Source organism: Hylobates moloch, unplaced genomic scaffold, assembly GCF_009828535.3.
Source record: "Hylobates moloch isolate HMO894 unplaced genomic scaffold, HMol_V3 SCAFFOLD_10, whole genome shotgun sequence".
In the NCBI taxonomy this organism is placed as follows: Eukaryota; Metazoa; Chordata; class Mammalia; order Primates; family Hylobatidae; genus Hylobates; species Hylobates moloch.
In genome coordinates this window covers 42,053,416-42,068,219 of record NW_026652285.1, presented here as the reverse complement: position 1 = coordinate 42,068,219, position 14,804 = coordinate 42,053,416, and the positions used below count along the sequence as shown (strand labels likewise).

At 51.4% G+C, this 14,804-nt stretch overlaps 1 pseudogene; it reads left to right on the top strand.

The window, feature by feature from the left end:
- The first annotated feature begins 9,140 nt into the window (after window positions 1-9,140).
- LOC131384481 (uncharacterized) lies at window positions 9,141-12,422 on the top strand (annotated as a pseudogene).
- The last annotated feature ends 2,382 nt before the right edge of the window (window positions 12,423-14,804 follow it).

The window sequence follows — 14,804 nt, the reverse complement described above, 5'->3', positions numbered from 1 at the left end:
TGCATTCTATACCACAGCTGGGTGACTCTGGTTAACAAAATAGTACACTTTTCAATAAAGCTAGAAGGGAGCAATTTGAATATTATCACAACAGAGAAATAATACCTGTATGAGAACAGATACAACAAGTACCCTGATTTGATCATTACTAAAAATATACATGAACCAAAATGTCCCAGAGGAAAAACAGTCCCAGCAGACTCTCTAATTATATCTTTATTACGCACAGACATTTAAGAAATGTGAATACACAATGCTGATATCACATGGAAATGGCCCTGAATGTCTAAGGAACCCTGAGAAATAGAAACTAAGCTGGAGGACTCACATCCCTGATATGCCTTGACCTCTCCGGCACAAGTGATCCTCCCACCTCTGCCTCCTGAATAGCTGGAACTACAGGCACACACCACCACACCTGGCAAATTTTTTTGTAGAAATGAAGTTTTGCCACGTTGCCTAGGCTGGTCTCAAATTCTTTGGCTCAAGTGATCTGCCCACCTTGGCCTCCCAAAGTGCTTGGATTACAGGCATGAGCCATCATGCCTGGCCTTAAAAAAACATGCATTACTACATCAAAGTGAAAAGTTTTTGCAAGGAAAAGCAAACAATGAGCCCAAAGAGAAAGGCTGGGAGAACGAAACACATATCGGCTAACCGGGGTTGTTATGGAAAATATGCAACACATTAATAGTACTAAGTAGCAACAACAAAAAAATGATCCATCCAAAACTGAGCAGGGAACCTGAACAGACATTTCTGCAAAGAAGACATTAAACCACATGGAAGGGAGCTTCCTCCACAGTCAGGTGGCCATGACTAGAGGGACAGAGTTAGGCAGACGCTGCCGGGGAGTGGGGGTGGGGTGTTGAGAAAAGTGACCCCTATGTCCCGACGGCTGGGAAACAAATGTAAAAATTCAGTAGACCACGTGCAGTAGTTCACGCCTGTAATCCCGGCACTTTGGGAAGCCGAGGTGAGAGGACTGCTTGGAGCTCAGAAGTTTGAGACCAGCCTGGGCAACATGGCGAAACCCTGTCCCTACCAAAAATACAAGAAAAACAAAATTCAGCAGACCAGGCACAGTAGTTCATGCCTGTAATCCCAGCACTTATGGAAGCCGAAGTTGGAGGATTGCTTTGAGCTCAGAAGTTCGAGAAAAGCCTGGCCAACGTGGCAAAACTCCGTGGCCACCAAAAATATGAAAAAAAAAAAATAGCTGGGCATGGTGGCACAAGCCCAGCTAATGGAGAGGCTGAGGCTGGAGAATCCCCCGAGCCCAGAAAGTGGAGGCTGCAGTGAACTGAGATCTGCCACTGCACTCCAGCCTGGGCAACAGGGCAAGACTGTATCTCCAAAAAAATGAAAACAATTTAAAAAATCAGCAAACCCTGGAGGTTAAGGTGGATCCTTTCCTTCCATCTGAGGCTTGAAAGCAAGGCAGCCAAACTGGGGCCTGGCCCCTACACCCCACCTGGGCTGGGCTTCCCCTTCCTCCCACAGCCAGAGCTTTCCTCTCTCTCCGTCTACAGGGGGAGTCTCCCTCAGAAACAGCCCTAAAGCCTCCTACACGTTCCAACCTCAACAGCCCTCAGGGAATGAGTACTACTGTAAAATTAATGATAAGATATCAAGAGAGAAAAAAATGAGTGAGAATCTAGCAGAAATACACAGAACATTTCAGAAAACGAAAGCTTCTGTACTTACCATGAAAGAAAAACGCTCCAAAGAAGCTGGGCCATGGAGAAGCCACACCAAAGCTCTGTCCTCAGCAGTCAGCGCCACGGACAGGAGGTGTTTCTTCCCCAGGATGCACCCTCAAGTTATCCTGAAGCTGCCGCAGCACCTGGTGACTCCTGATAATTCTAAAATTCATATGGAATCAAAAAGAGCCCACATAGCCAAAGCAAGACTAAGCAGAAAGAACAAATCTGGACGCATTGCATTACCTGGCTTCAATCTATACTACAAGGCCATAGTCAGCAAAACAGCATGATACTGGTATAAAAATAAACACATAGACCAATGGAATAGAATAGAGAACACAGAAGTAAATCCAAATACTTACAGCCAACTGGTCTTTGACAAAGCAAACAAAAACAAAGTGGGGAAAGGGCACCCTACTCAACATATGGTGCTTGGATAATTGGCAAGCCACATCCCAAGAAATGAAACTGGATCCCCATCTCTTACCTTATACAAAAGTCAACTTAAATCTGAGACCTGAAACCATAAGAATTCTAGAAGGTAACACTGGAAAACCCCTTCTACACATTGGCTTAGGCAGAGACTTCATGACCAAGAACCCAAAAGCAAGTGCAACAACAAAATGAAGATAGACAGGTGAGACTTAATTAAGCCAAAAAGTTTCTGCACAGCAAAAGAACAATTAGCAGAATAAACAGACAACCCACGGAATGGGAGAAAATTCACAATCTATACATCTGAGAAAGGACTAATATCCAGAATCTACAAGGTACTCAAATTAACAGGAAAAAAAACCAATCCTTTCAAATAATGGGCTAAGGACTTGAATAGACAATTCTCAAAAGGAGATATAAAAAATGGCCAACAAACATGAAAAAATGCTCATCATCACTAATAATCATGGAAATACAAATCAAAACCACAATGTCAGGCGGGGCATGGTGGCTCACACCTGAAATCCCAGCAGTTTGGGAGGCTGAAGCAGGTGGATCACAAGGTCAAGAGATCAAGACTACCCTGGCCAACATGGTGAAACTCCGTCTGTCCTAAAAATACAAAAATTAGCCAGGAGTGGTGGCGGGCACCTGTAGTCCCAGCTACTCGGGAGGCTGAGGCAGGAGAATCCCTTGAACCTGGGAGGTGGAAGTTGCAGTGAGCCAAGGTTACACCACGGCACTCCAGCCTGGCAACACAGCGGACTCCGTCTCAAAAAAAAAGCCCACAATGCCATGCCAGCTTACTCCAGCAAGAATGGCCACAATCAAAACATCAAAAAATAAAAAATATTGGTGGGCATTTTGTGAAAAGGGAACACTGTTATACTGCTAGTGGGAATGTAAACTAGTACAACCACTATAGTAAACAGTGTGGAGATTATTAAAGAACTAAAAGTAGAACTACTATTTAATCCAGCAATTCCATTACTGGGTATCTACCCAGAGGAGAAAAGTCATTATATAAAAAAGATGCCTGCACACGCAAGTTTATAACAGCACAATTCACAATAGCAAAAGTATGTAACCAGCCCAAATGCCCATCAATGAGTAGGTTAAGAAATTGTGATATACATCATGGAATACTATTCAGCCATAAAAAGGGAAAAATATAACAGGATTCACAGCAACCTGGATGGGATCAGAGACTATTATTATTCTTTTTTTTTTTTTTTCCTTGAGACAGAGTCTTGCTCTGTCGCCCAGGCTGGAGTGCAGTGGCATGATCTCAGCTCACTGCAACCTCCACCTCTCAGGTTCATGCCATTCTCCTGCCTCAGCCTCCCAAGTAGCTGGGACTACAGAAGCCCACCACCATGCCCAGCTAATTTTTCGTATTTTTAGTAGAGACAGTTTCACCATGTTAACCAGGATGGTCTTGATCTCCTGACCTTGTGAGCCACCTGCCTTGGCCTCCCAAGGTGCTGGGATTACAGGCATGAGCCACCGCCCCCAGCCGATCAGAGACTATCATTCTAAGTGAAGTAACATAAGAATGTAAAAGCACACATCGTATGCTCTCACTAGTAAGAGGGAGCTAAGCTATGAGGATGCAAAGGCATTAGAATACTACAACGGACTTTGCGGACTTGGGAGAAAAGGTGGGGGGGTGAGGAATAAAAGACTACAAATTATATAGAGTGTATACTGCACAGGTGTTGGGTGCACCAAAATCTCATGCATCACCTCTAAAGAACTAACTCATATAATCAAACACCACCTGTTCCCCAAGGCAGGTGTATCACCTAAGGTCAGGTGTTCTAGACCAGCCTGACCAACATGGTGAAACCCCGTCTCTACTAAAAATACAAAAATTAGCCAGGAGTGGTGGCAGGTACTTGTAATCCCAGCTACTAAGGGGGCCAAAGCAGGAGAATTGCTTGAACCCAGGAGGTGGGGGTTGCAGTGAGCCAAGATCATGCCATCATACCCCAGCCTGGGGGCAAGAGCTAGACCTTGTCTCAAAAAAAAAAAAAAAAGTAACACACGATTCTCCCCCCTTCCTTTTTCTCTTGCAAAGAGGTGGTGATGAACCAGGTTTGCTCATGCAGGTGACAATACTCTTGAAAATGGTGGCAGAGAGCCTGGCGTGGTGGCTCACACCTGTAATCCCAGCACTTTGGGAGGCTGAGGCAAGTGGATCACCTGAGGTCAGGAGTTCAAGACCAGCCTGACCAACATGGAGAAACCCCGTCTCTACCGAAAATACAAAATTTGCTGGGCATGGTGGCACATGCCTATAATCCCAGCTACTCGGGAGACTGAGGCAGGAAAATCACTTGAACCCAGGAGACAGAGGTTGCGGTGAGCTGAGATCACCCCATTGCACTCCAGCCTGGGCAACAAGAGTGAAACTCTGCCTCAAAAAAAAAAAAAAAAAAAAAAAAGAAAAGAAATTAAGAAAAAAAGAAAACGGTGGCAGAGACATAAAATGAAGAGAATAGTTCACTTAATAATCTCATAAATTGGAACTTACTACCCCCCTGACTCTTGCATAGCTCCAGACAAATGTGAGATGAAATGGCTGTTTGCTACTGATATTTTATGTGATGCTTCATTTTTTGATTCCTTGAGTAACTACTTACAACCCATTAGCCCACTTATGCCAGAGGATGCAATTTTTTGAATTTTTGCATGAGTGAAAAATCAGACCTTGTCAATGACCCTAAGCAGTAGGATGGAAGTAATTTCCTCATGCTCAGCATTCTAATAATGGAACACTAGGCATAAGTGGGTTAACACGATCATGAAAGCATACCTATTCAAGTAACTAATACAACTGATTTTTTTCCTCATCTCTAAAACATAGTAGGAGACCAGTTATTTTAAAAATACAACACAGGGACAAGCAATTTCTTTTTAACTCAGTTTCGGTTTGTTGTTTGTTAAGGCCATTGCTTGGCATAAAGAAAACAAAAAGAGAAGGATAAACCACAATAGAAACACGAAATAGAAGCAGCATCAAAAAAAAATGAAGAGAAACAAGAAGATGAGAAGACGACAATACAGACTAGAAGAAAGAAAAATGAGCAGGTGTGGGAATTAGAAGGCCTACTATGATACCTTTTATCCCCTTCCCCAATTCATGAAATTTGAAAAAGTCCGAGACTACCACAACAAAAAAGATACACAAATAGTCACCCCATAAGTTTTGTTACGAATGAGACAATTCTGCCCCTCACACCTGGCTCAGTCACCAGCAGGAAGAGGGCACCCTCCAGAGATTGCAGGAGAAGGGGGAGGACTCCTCCTTTCCCTCGGTGCGCCTCCACCACTGCCACCGAGGCCTGGTACAGTACCCGCAGGTTCCTCCCCACCCCTAGGTCGGGCTGGGCCCTGCAGTGCTCCTACTTCCCCTTCCCAACCCACAGACTTGCTGCTGCTACCACCACTAGCACTGATACGAATACAACCGCTGCCGCCCTCAATGCAGCAGCCCACCCTACAAGGTTCCTACCACCTTGTCCCCGCGGGCACCCTCCTACCACTCTAGTCGAGCTGCAGTCTCTGTCGCTGTCACCAATCTCATGAGACCAGCTGCAGAGCCACACCATATGCAGGCTCCAGTTTACCACAGGTGACTCTTCCTTCTCCTCCTCCTCCAGCCTGGCTTGGGGCAGCTGGGAGGGCAAAGCCAGAAAAGCCTAGAATGGGATGCAGGGAGTGGTAGTGTTAGAGCCTCACCTTGTCACGCTGGCCACTGGGTGGCAAGGACCAATTTCAGTGAAGGCACTCACACCCACCCTCCAAAGTCCAGCCTCTCCTTCAGGCAAAAGCTGGCCGGGAACTGGGGCCTGGGGTGGGTGTGAGTGCCTTCGCTGAAACCGCTCCCATCCAGGTGCAGCTGGCCAGAAATTGCTGGGCCCACCGGGGCTGCACTCCTCCAGGAGCAGGAGTAGGAGAAACTCAGACCCAGCCAGCCCTCCCCACCCAAGTGCTGGTTCCTGTTCCTGATGCCTCCACCCACAGTGCCCTGGCCCCACAGTCCCCCATGATGCCCACTAATCCCTGCCTGGTAGTCCCAGGTGGTCTCCAAAACACACAGCGAGAGGCGCAGGCCACAGAACCACAGTGGGTGTGGGGGCCCTGCCATGCTCACAATTGCATGAGCAGGAGGAGATCACCCTCTAGAGTCTGGAATCTGGGAAAAGAAGAATGGTCACTGGAAGGAGAAAGGAGGCGGCACCACTATTGCTGTTGCTGCCACCTCTGCAGCCCATCAATGCCACGCAGTGTAGCCCCTGACAGCACCCCTAACCTGCCCCTTGCCACCAGCAGTGTAGCCCCCGGTTAGCACACCCAACACATCCCGTGCCAGCTGCAGGCAGTATAACCCCAGTACCCCTCCCAAGCCACACACCCCCCCCCCACAGGCAGTGTAGCACATTACAGTGCCCACAACCTGACCCAGCCACGGGTGTTGCTGCACCAGACTGTGCCCCAAACCTGCCGCCCCCCCACCCTGCCACAGGCAGTGCAACTCCTGATAGCGCACCCCAAGTGAGGTCAGTGCAGCACTCTAACACCCCTAAACCACCGCCCACTGCCAGCATTGTAGCTCCAGATAACCACCCAACCCAACCCCTGCCACAGACAGTGGAGCAGAAAATAGCACCCCTAACCCGTCACCCACCACCAGCAGTACACGTTAGTGCACACAACCTGCCTCCCCCCACCACCCTCACCTCCGCGGGCAGTGTAGCCTTCGATAGCCAGCCAACCCCCCCACCGCCAACAATACAACCCCAGAGTGCACCCCCAACCAGCCGCCTGCCACAGGCAGTGCAGCCTCGGGCAGTGAGCCCCAAAATGACACCCAAGCCCTGCCCCCAGAGGCGGGTAGTGCAGCCCCGGAAAACTCACCTACCCAACGCCATCTCTACCACTCTGGCTTTGGGAAAAGATGGGGGAAAAGGGTGAGCAGCAGGAGTGGGGAGAAGGCTTTGGGAAAAGATGGGGGAAAAGGGTGAGCAGCAGGAGTGGGGAGAAGGCTTTGGGAAAAGATGGGGGAAAGTATTTTTGCTTAGATAAAGGAGCAAAAGATGGTGATGAGAGTGGGACGGGGAAAAAGAAGGTGGCCTGGGAGAAGGGGAAAAGACGGTGGGAGAAAACTGGGGAAAGTGTTTGGGTAGATGGATGGGGGAAAAGGATGGTGAGCGGGAGAGTAGAGAAGGCTTTGCGAAATGATGGTGGGGGAAGAAATGGTGGGGAAAAAGTTTTGGGGTAGATGGAGGAAGAAAATGGGTGGCAAGGGAGAGGGGGGCCAAAGGCAGTCGGGAAAAGGTGGGGAAATAATGGTGGGAGACAAAGGTTTTGGGTAGATTTTTAAAAATCAGATTATTTGTATTTTTGCTTTTGAGTAGTTTGAGTTCTTTATATATTTTGTGTATTAACCCCTTGGCTGATGCATAGTTTGCAAATATTTTCTTCCATTCTCCGAGTTGTTTCTTCTACTGATGGCTTCCTCTGCTTTGCAGAAGGTTTTAAGTTTAATATAATTACATCTTTGCCTTTGTTGCTTGTGCTTTTGACAAGTATAATGTAATTACAACTTTGCTTTTGTTGTTTGTGCTTTTGAAGTCTATTTGTCCTCAAGATTTCTATACATTATGTTCATTGTTTGCTTTGTCAGTAAAAGTATAGTAGAGACTGGGTTTCACCATGTTTGCCAGGCTGATCTCAGGTGATCTGCCCTCCTCAGCCTCCCAAAGTGCTGGGATTACAGGTGTGAGCCACCGTGCCTAGCAGTCACCTTCTTTCTTAGATGGAGTCTTGTGTGAAACACACCACAGAAGTCATGTTCACTTACAGCTGGGGGAGGCTGACCACCTTGTGTGACAAGGTTGGAGCCTGTCTGCCACACCTCCCTGTGTGTCTCCACATGTCCTCAGGCCTGCTGGGGCCTCCCTTGTCCTGGTCTCTCATGCAGAGGAAAGATGTGGTGTGTGTTGAGGGCCAGCCTGGTGGTGGTACGTGGTGACTGCCCAGCCAGTGGAAGCTGCTCCTCTTGCCTCTTCGGACCGTCCCTCCCTTGTCCAGGACCTCACTTCATCTAAACACCGCAGGTCGAGCCCAGCAGGAAAATGAGATGTTCTTTTCCTTTATTTTCTTTTCCTTTCTTTTCTTTTCTTTTCTCTCTTTTCTTCTCTTCTCTTTTCTTTTCTCTTCCTTTTCTTTTCTTTCTGCAGAGTCTCATTCTGTTGTCCAGGCTGCAGTGCAGTGGCGAGATCTCGGCTCACGGCAACCCCTGCCTCCCAGGTTCAAGTGATTATTCTGCCTCAGCCTCCCAAGGAGCTGGGATTACAGGCACCTGCCACCATGTCCGGCTAATTTTTGTATTTTTAGTAGAGACAGGGTTTCACCACGTTGGCCAGGCTCGTCTCAAACTCTTGGCCTCAAGAGATCTTCCCACCTCGGCCTCCGAAAGTGCTGGGATTACAGGTGTGAGCTATCGCGCCCAGCCTAGAACTTCCCTTTTCTTTTTTCTTTTTTTCTTTTGACACAGTCTTGTTCTGTCACCCAGGCTGGAATGCAGTGGCGTGATCTCATCTCACAGCAACCTCCACCTCCCAGGCTCAAACGATTCTCCTGCCTTAGCCTCCCAAGTAGCTGGGATTACAGGCACGTGCCACTATGCCCAGCTAATTTTTCTTTTGTATTTTTAGTAGAGACAGGCCAGGCTAGTCTTTAACTCCTGACCTCAACTGATCCACCTGTCTCAGCCTCCCAAAGTGCTGGGATTACAAGCATGAGCCACTGTGCCAGGCCAAACTTCCCTTTTCTTTCCATTTCTTGGTATTTGGAAAGTGAGCAGCCATGGAACAGCCAGTGTGTTCAGCTGGTGCAGACCCAGCTGGTGTGCTCGTGAGGTTTCTGGCTGAAGGAAGTGTCCGCTCTGCAGTCTCGCTGCCATCCCACCACCTTCCAGAAGCAGGACACCAGCTGTTTGTGCTCTTGGCCCATGCAGAGCCTGTGCTCTGGTGCTGGTCTTGCCAGTTTTCCCACCCTTTGTTTCAGGTGAGGTCCCCGCTCAGCTGGCCTGGGAAGGAGGATGGGGAGTGGTCACCACTGTGGTTTGTTGCAGAGTGAGTTTGGTGGCTGCCCTGCCTGGGCCCAGCTCCCATGTTTCTCCCGCTTGGCTGCAGTTCCAGCCCTGCCCCGTCCCCTGTAGCTTCCTGCCCAGCCCCACACCGCAGCCTTCCCAGCACCCAGAAACAGCACAAACCCCACAGAACTCCAGTGTCCCCTCCCCTAGGCCTTTACACACACCTGGTAAGCCGGGCATGGGACCCACAGCTCCATCGTGTGAGATGTACACAGCCTGGCGGGTTGAGGTGCTAGGTCACCCCTCACCTTTACAAGACCTCGGGTCGTACCATTCGTGCGAGCTCTGGGGCCCTCAGAGCCCAAGCTCCCCACCTGAGGGTCTAGGGCTGTGGCCTCACCTGCCCATAGTCCTGCAGTGACCCCAGCTCTGTCATGAGTCCAGCTGGCTCCAGCTGGGCGAGGAGCAGCTGTACCGGGACACGCTGAAGCAGCTGTCCAAGCGCATCAAGCCCCTGCACCGCGTGGTCAACAAGATCGAGAAGAACGAAGGTTGGCTGTGGCCAGGGTGGGGGCCAGCGCCCTGGGAATGCCACCGGGCTCATGTCTTAGGGTCCCCTCTGCTGTCCCAGACAGAAAAAAGGGCCTGAGCAAGATGAAGAGCCTTCTGGACATCGTGACAGACCTCTCCAAGTAGTGAGTTTTGCCCACAGCCAACGTAGGGTCCACAAGGGCCTGGGTCATCCAGCCATGGATGGGCATTTGGTGATGATGTGGGTTTGTCAAAGGCCCCAGGCAGCTCTTTGGGCACTGGACAGAGGCCTCTAAGTCTCCACTCTGGTGTGTGCTGGGGCTTCGAGCCCAGGCTTCATCTTGGCCAGTGCCCAGCCTTTGCCCTACTCCTGACCACTGCTGTGGCCCTCATGCTGGCCCATCACAGCCAGGTCTCATCCAGCCAGTAGTTGGTGGCCCAGCTTGCAGTGGCCTGACCATCAGCTGGCTGTGATGGGCCTGAGCATGACCTGGAGCTCTGCCCTGACTTCCCGGTGACCATGGGCAGGTGACTGCATCTCAGTTACCCCATTTGCAGCCCACGTGTGCTGTCATGAAAATGAAACAAGACGGTGCTGGTGAGAAGCAGGTGGAAGGCAGGGCCACCGGCCACGGGCTGCTGTGAGCTCGGGCAGCACCTCAAAACTGCATGGGCATTGACCTATACCTCCCTCTAAACTCAGGCTGTCCCCCCACCCCCAGCTAGAAGTGTCTCTCTGTTCTGCTTGTCCAGATAGAATGCTAGTCACTATTGCGTGGTCTTCCAGGCCTTCTTGAGTTGATTCTTCATTAGGATTATAGGACTGAGCAGGACAGGGACTGGCCTAGGTGCAACTGAGGCATTCCCAGCCTGGTCAGGGCCGCGGTCCCTTCTCTTGACCCATTGCCTCACTGCCAACAGGGATGGGCACTCCTGGGGGTGAGGGCCGCCTGCCTAGACTCTGGGTCTGGGAACAGCTGGTCAGCTGAAGGGAGCTCCTGCAGAGGTTTCTGAGGGCCGAGGCCCAGTGGCAGTGGTTGGGATCCCAGATCCGAGCCTGAGACCTGCCATGTCTCCCAGCCCTCCAGCACGGAGCTCAACCCAAGTCCCCTATCTCTGCAGGTCCCCTGAAGACCTTGCCAAAGTGTGACATCACCCTGGAGAAACTCAAGAATGACATGGCGGTGGTGAGTGGGATGCTGGGGACCCCTGGGGGAACTGGGGCTCCCCCAAGAGCTCCTGGGAGCACCACTGGAGGGGCCTTCACGGTCAGGCTGGGTGGGGGCTGGGCCTGACCTGAGACCCTGCCCACCAGGCCTCTTCCAGGCCAGGTTTGCTGTGCTGGGTGGGAACATGGGAGAAGTCACCCTCTGTCTGCGGCCCCCATGGGTCACAGGGGGCAGGGACTCTGGGGAGGACAAGGCTGTGGGGGTGGGGATTATACCCAGGATCGGCCAACATTGTCTGCACAAGGGTGGAGGCTGTGAGAGAGGCCTTGGGAATCTGGCTGTGAGTGAGGACTGGCCTGGGGTGGGAAGGCCCCCTAAACGGAGAACCCTCAGGTCCCGGGCTTCTGACCGTGCCCATCCTACCTCCAGCCCACTGCCCCTGGTGCCGCCAACCAAACAGCAGTACCTATGCCAGCAGCTCCTGGATGCTGTCCTGGCCAACATCCACTCACCCTCTTCAACCATTCCCTGTACCGCACATTCACTCCAGCCATGACTGCCATCCATGACCCACTCATCACGTACATCCAGCTGGGCTGGGCTTTGCAGAGGGCAGCTGGCCAGCCCTGGGCCATGTGTATCCAATGTGGTCACCATGCTGCCTCCTCAAGGCCCTGGTGGTATGCACCCAGAAGCACAGGCATGAGGACGACCAGTGGCAGAGCATCCCCAGCATGCTCCAGGGCTTGGTGGCCAGGCTGGACCCCAAGTGCATGATAAACCTGGACCCTTCTCCCTGCAGCAACAATGGCACCATCTGCCTGATCTGCTGGGCGAGTGTCCAGGAGGGCCAGGCTGGCGCAGGAGAGCAACCCCCGACCACAGCCCCAGGCCTCTGCTGTCCAAGCCGGAGGGCACAGTGCCCAGACCCCATCCTGTGTTCACGTCCCGGCAGGCTGTCTGCTCTGTCTTCACATACACCCAGCCCAGGACAGACTGGCCATTGCCTCTGCCCCCACCCCCAGAGCCCACGCACCCTCACCTCCCAACACAGATGCGGCTCTGCTTGCCTGGGGCCCTAGGGAGGTAGTAGGCAGGACCTCTGGGCACCCATCGATGCAGGGCACTCTGGGCTTCAGGTCTGGAAGTCCGAGAGTCAGAGAGACATCCAGGCTTTGCCACAAGCCTCACCAGAACCTCCCGGGGTGTGAAGAGTCCTGTTCGGGAGCAGGGCTGTGAGGCGGGGCAGGCCAGGGCTTGTCTGGGTCACAGGTACAGCCTTGTGTGTTGCAAACGACAAGGACTTCCCAAGTGTGCCACCATGTGCCCACCGACTTCGCTACCCAGAGTCCACTGTGGATGGAGCGGCAGTGGCTGTACAGTGGGCAGATCCAGAGGAGCTGTCTGGGGGCCCAGGGCAGGCAGCGGTCATTCTGGAAAACCAGGCTTCCAGTGCTGCAGGGACAGCCTCTGTGACCCTCCCCCGCTCAGGCCCCTTCCTCCCTTCTTCTGGCTCCCCCTTTGCGGGCAGGAGCGGGTTTTCCAGTGGTCACCTGAGAGATAGGGGTCTCTGCTCTTCTTCTGTGTCCCTTTGCCCCTTCATCTTGTGTCAGGTCAGCTGTCCAGGGTGGCTGTGTTCAGTGGCTGAGGGGTGAGAAAGCCTGTGGCTCAAGGACAGACCCTGCTTTTCCCAGAGGCCACTAGGAATCTCAGCGGGACTGACAGGTCCTACCAGTAGCTTGGGCACACAAGGCCCCATCTGGGTGATGTGGCTCCAGAGAGAGTCATGTTGGCAGGGGTCAGTCTCCCTGAGCCCAGAGCTGGCACACAGCAGAGCCAGGGCTGGGTCCCCAAGGTTGTCAGAGGCAAAGCCTTGGGCTCCAAATCCCGTTCAAATTCAGTTCTTCACTGACGATGAGGCTCTGGGAGGAGAGCCCGACGGCCAGGCAGGCAGCGTGCAGGGCTCCTCCTGGTGCTTCAGCCGGTCCTGGGGCTGCCACTTCCCAGAGCACTGCCGGGTGTGCAGGGCGTGGGTGCAACACCGGCTGCCTCAGGCTCATGCCCACTCTTCTATTGCAGGCACCAACCCCTTCCTCAGGTCGGTGCACCACTGCGTGACCTCCAAGCGGCCGCGGCTCCCGGACAAGCACTCGGTTACCACCTTGCTCAACACCTGTGCCCGGAGCATCCACAAGGCCTGCCTCTCGGCTGCCTAGCCAGGACTGCAGGGATGGCCCGCAGCCTCATCGGGGCCAAGGACGCATGCCTCCTGTCAGACACTTCTAGAGAAGCCTAACTCCATGGAGAGCCTGGAGTTAGGTTAGGTTTCCTCCTTTTCTCTCCTGCCTTGGGGATCTGCCAAATGAAATCCCACACTTGTACAGACTGAGATGGGCACAGTGCAGTGGGCTGCCTGCGGGGCGTTGGCCGTCTTCTTGGAGAAGGCACTCCATGTGACTTCCTCCATGAAGCCAGACATGGTCCCCAGCCACGATCCTCGGGCTGTTCTCACCACGGCCTGTCCAGGGTCTGGGTGCATCTCAGCAGCATGAGGGTGCACTCAGGGTGTTGTTAGAGCTTATAGTGTGCTCGACACACCCCTGCTGCTTTCTATAGGAGAACACAGAGGACATAGGAAACCCTTCAAACACACATGGGATTCTCTGCTCACAGTTTTGGGTTCAGGCTGCGCTGCTTTGGGCAAGTGGGGCATTCCCTAGGGAAGCCCCTGAGTCCAGGGCACAGGCTGCCTCTTTTAATGCTTGTTTTTTTCTCATACTCAGGATCTATACTGTAGACTTTATAAACACTGTACCCTTAAGCTACACCAAATTTATAAAAAATATTTTTTCGGCTGGGCGCGGTGGCTCACACCTGTAATCCCAGCACTTTGGGAGGCCAAGACGGGCGGATCACGAGGTCAGGAGATCGAGACCATCTTGGCTAACTCGGTGAAACCCCGTTTCTACTAAAAAATACAAAAAATTAGCCGGGCGTGTTGGCGGGTGCCTGTAGTCCCAGCTACTCGGGAGGCTGAGGCAGGAGAATGGCGTGAACCCGGGAGGCGGAGTTTGCAGTGAGCTAAGATCGTACCACTGCACTCCAAAACCTGGGGGATACAGCGAGACTCCGTATCAAAAAAAAAAAAAAAAAATTTTTTTTCTTTGATAATTAACTTTTCTGTAGCTTTTAAAAATTTATAAACTTTTAAATTTTCTAACTTTTTGACTCTTGTAATAACAGCTTAAAATACATTGTACAGCTAGCTGTGTAAAAATATTTTTCTTTATAGCCTGTTTTTTTAATTAAAACGTTCTATTTTAATTTTCATTTTGAAAACTGTTAAAAACTGTGACACAAACATATACATAAGCCTAGGCCTACATGGGGTCAAGATCATCAGTGTTACTGTCTTCCACCTCCACATCTGCTCCCATTGGAAGGTTTTTAGGGGAAATAACGTGTGGATCCAGCTGTCATCTCTTGTAACAATGCCTTTTTCTGGAGTACCTCCTGAAGGACCTTCTGAGGCTGTGTTTCATAGTTAATGTTTTATCTTTAAGTAGGAGTATACTCTAAAATAACAATAAAAAGTATACCATAGTGGGCTGGGCCTGGTGGCTGATGCCTATAGTCTCAGCACTTTGGGAGGCCGAGGCGAGTGGATCACCTGAGGTCAGGAATTGAGACCAGCCTGGAAAACATGGCAAAAGCCCTTCTCTACTAAAAATACAAAAAAGTAAGTCGGGCGTGGTGGCTTGCAGCTTTAGTCCCAGCTACTCAGGAGGCTGAGGCAGGAGAATCGCTTGAACCCAGGAGGCGGAGGTTGCAGTGAGCCAAGATCATGCCACTGCCCTC